A 4032-nucleotide genomic window follows, 5' to 3' on the forward strand; every position below is an offset into this window, starting at 1 on the left:
ATGTAGAAGATGCATGTTAATATGCTTGAGGTAAATAGAAAGGTGTTTCTAACACAAAACATTTTGCAGTGATTCATCAAAGTGACAGTCTTGTTGGTGTGAGGGAAAGGCAAACCATAAATGCAGAGCACCACTCAATACATTCTCCTTGTGAGCTTCAGGGGACAGTGTGTTGGCCAAATGTAACGGTCTGTGTTGTTCTCAAGGGAAGATGATGAAGAGCTATTGGAGAAGCCAAGGGAGCTAGGAAAAAGGGAATACTATTTATTGTTTCCCCTTTTGTATTTGTCAGCTACTCTAATAGAAGAATGGAACTTAATTTCACACTTACATAACTTTTGGCGGAAATCCCTGTAACTATTTTAGGAAGCCAGATTCATTAGTCTCTGTGAAGTAGCGTGTTTAGTACTGTCTTTTTGTGGCAGTTGTTGCCATTTAGAGTTAGGTCGAGAGAGTTTCCTAGTTTTTCATTGTAAAGGAAGGTGTCATACTTCATCTTTTGCTTTGTTAGGATGGACACAGATGGTTAGGCGATGGATGCCTGCAGTAGTTGTTCAGGAAGAAAAGGAGCAGAAGACTGGCAGGAGGTCAGACTGTGTCTTGCCTGCCCATCCTGATCTGATTTTAATGATCTTGATAACAGTACAAATATTTAATTGCAAAAGAAACTCTAAGCACTACTGCAAATGTTAGTGGCCAGAAGTTATCTAAAACACTTGTAGCTGACCACCTTAGTTGAGCGAATTTGCACTAAGAATATAGGATTCCTCCCATACTCTTTCCTTCTCATTCACTGCTTTTCCCATCTAACTCCAGGCTCTCCTCCTCACAACCTGCTGTTAAATGCATCAGTTGTTCCCTGATAGAGCTCCTGTGTGACCACTTTTCTTCATCAATATTTTACTATAGCTGTGGTTATCATTTGACTGCTGCTGGTATGCAAGTCACCTTTACAAACGTGTTTCAGACAAGTATTTGAAAAAGAGTTACTCAGCAGTTAATTTTCCTCCCTACAATTAGGTATTTGTGGATATGGCAGACAGAGCTTCCCTTTTACTGGTGAATTGATTCTTTCCTATTTCAGAACTTTCAGACCTCTTTCCTGTTTTCCTACTGCTAACAAGAAAATCTGGTCCAATGTGTTTTTTGGATAAAGCTGTTCACCCAAATAAGATAGCAGAGAAGCCAAGACATTTAACTAACAGTTTCTAAGCATTGAGAAGCTCAGGAAAATGTACTGGAGCTACCATTCAGCTTGTTTACTACTGTTATATGACATTTGTAAGAAAAATACTTGCAAAGAATTAGTATTAAATTCAGTGAGCTGTTCAGAAGTAAAGTTTGTTTGTATCTTTCACAATAGTTCGCTGATTAATGTGTGTATTGCATACCTTGTACTAAAATATTGAATGGTTGATCCATAGAAATCCAGTTGTTAATGGTCTAACTAGTTCAATTACTGTTTGCAAGACTTCAAAATTAGGACAGAAGCAAAGGACAAAGTTTTGTCTTGTGTATTTCACAAGATTTCGTTAGACATGTATGTTCCCATACAATGCATTAATCTTAGCTTTGTAGTTCATGAAGCAATTAATTCACAGTGAAAAATGCAGTTATTAAGATGCATACCACTGAAATTCATTAAAAAACAGTATTTATCAGCTGTGTAGCTGTAAAACTGCTACAAGAATTTAAAGGATGCTTAATGCTGTCTTTTTGGTTTGACAGGGCAATGACTTCAAAAGTTACTGTTGTCTTTTTCCTAGAAAAAGCCTTGTATTCTTTTTGGTTGATCCATGAAAAGCTGAAAGATTTAAGAGCAAAGTCTTTGATTCCTGATGAAGCAGGAGGTGGTATGTCAAGAAATGTCAGGCTCCCTAGCCCAAGCCCATCTCATTAACCGAGATTTGTGACCTGCTCTTTAGCTTTGAATTGCTGTTCAAATCGAGTACCACCTGACAGTCACTTACATCATTACCTTGACTCAAGAATAGCTTTTGCTGTATCAAGATCAGATGCCCTGTATCTTGCAGGGTCAAGTCCTCTGTGGTGTGCCCTGTGGGTTTTTTACTGTTTTTATTTAGTACTAAGTTACAGCAATACAGGGACTGACAGCCCAGTCACATGGGCAAACCTAAGTTTGACTAGAATAATTTTTTTGTTGTTTTAGATTAAAAATAAATGAATAAAATAAAGAAACAAAACCTCTGTAGGTTCAGGACACAAAATGATGGTGTCTGGCAGTATACAGGAGACTTAGTGGAAAAAATATTTTTCCTGTCAATGCACAGACTCAACAGCATAAGAATACATAACAAATTATAATTTTAGCCAAGTTTGAGTTAAAATATGAAGCTTTCTGGAACGTTTTGGAAACTGTTCTATGAGAACTCACACGTTACTTAAAATCTGCAAAAAAAAATAGATTGGTTTTGCTAAGCAAAAGCTTTCAGACTTGGTCTTTCCACCTGCATGTAAGAAAAGCACAAGAGTTCTTTGTGCAGGCAAGAGCAGATTGGTTTAACTGTCACATGAGAGGAAGATAGTTGCTTCTAGTTTTTAGAGAACAAGTACAAATTGTGAAGCCTTTGCTGTTGTATTACATTGTTCATGAATTTGAGTCCAAGGGCCTCTAAAAGACTTCTTAATATCTGTTGAAAACTCTAATCAGGCTTATATAAGAAATGACATACTGTGTCATTCTTTCACTGCTAGGATAGTGTTTTCTCTCTTGTATACAAAGCCACTGAATATCTTGTATTCATGCAATTGAAATGGTTTGTGTCATGGAATATCTAATACAAAAAACAAACTAACCTATATTTTTAATTTGCACCTGTATTTTTTGGAGCTTTGTTTTTCTTATGCCGATGAAGATTTTTGTCTTGGGACTTTATTTTTTTCCCCAGACAAAAAAAAAAAAATAATAATCAAACCTGTATACGAATAGACAACAGGTCTGCCTCTCCCCCTTCCCCCTATTTTAAGCTTCTGGCATGTTTGAACTCTTCCTGTTGCTGTAATGTCTTTTCTGTGAATGAAGAATCACTAGTTCTTGTGTCTCTTTCTAGAAAGTAACAGTATAATTTCAGTGCCAGAACAAAAATAATTTCTATGTCACTTGCTTTAGTTTTGAAGTTAAGGCTTACCACTTAACATTTGAAAAAAAATTCTTTGGTCAATTGTTTTTCTATTTTTAAACTTTTTTTTGAGTCTTTAATGATTAAACACGGTTCTGAGTATCTAAAATAGGTTATTAATGATAGGTTTAAATGTTGCTTGAAAGAAAATGTATTTTGTTTACAGTATCCATCTGCTTATTACATTTCAGCACTGAACAGGAAGAGTTATTTCCTGTCTCAGAATACTTTGTTTCCTTTGTCTCTACAATAAGAGAAGAAAAAACATCATGCATTCTCTTTCTGATCTGTGAAATCCTCTCATTATTCCAAGTCCAGATTTGTAATAAATGAACTTCAGTAATGTAGTGCTGGTGAAGAAAGATGTTGTAATTTTAACATCTTTTTGTTCCAGGGAATGTGGTAGGGAAAGTTGTAGGTCACGCTGTCATGCAGTCATCCAGTACATAAATGCAGTTGTGACTGCATAGCTAAACATTTTAGATGTTGAAGACTGCAGGCATGAAAGCTGCAGCTGTAAATATGTAGTTGCTTCTTGTTGTAACTAAGTTATTATCTAGCAGTTATCACCTTCCACTTAAGAGTTGTGACTTTATTTTTCTGAAATAAAACTTCATCATGAGAGTTGGCTTAATTAGGCTTGCTTATTTTTAAAGACAGCCAACATCAAGAAGGTGGGCAGGGATCATGTGCTACTGCTTAAGAATGTGGTTTTCTTGGTGATTTAGCAGATAGCTCAACAGAATCAGGAAATCTTCCAGACTGCTCATATTTCTTTTTCAGTGTCTGAGAAGGTTTTTTTTCTTTATTTCCTGTTGTTGCCAGCAATCACAGGCAGCTACATTGCTGTAGGTCAAAAAAGTACAAGCCAGATGGATTACACTTTCATTTT

The sequence above is a fragment of the Cygnus atratus genome, chromosome Z, assembly GCF_013377495.2.
Source record: "Cygnus atratus isolate AKBS03 ecotype Queensland, Australia chromosome Z, CAtr_DNAZoo_HiC_assembly, whole genome shotgun sequence".
Taxonomy (NCBI): domain Eukaryota; kingdom Metazoa; phylum Chordata; class Aves; order Anseriformes; family Anatidae; genus Cygnus; species Cygnus atratus.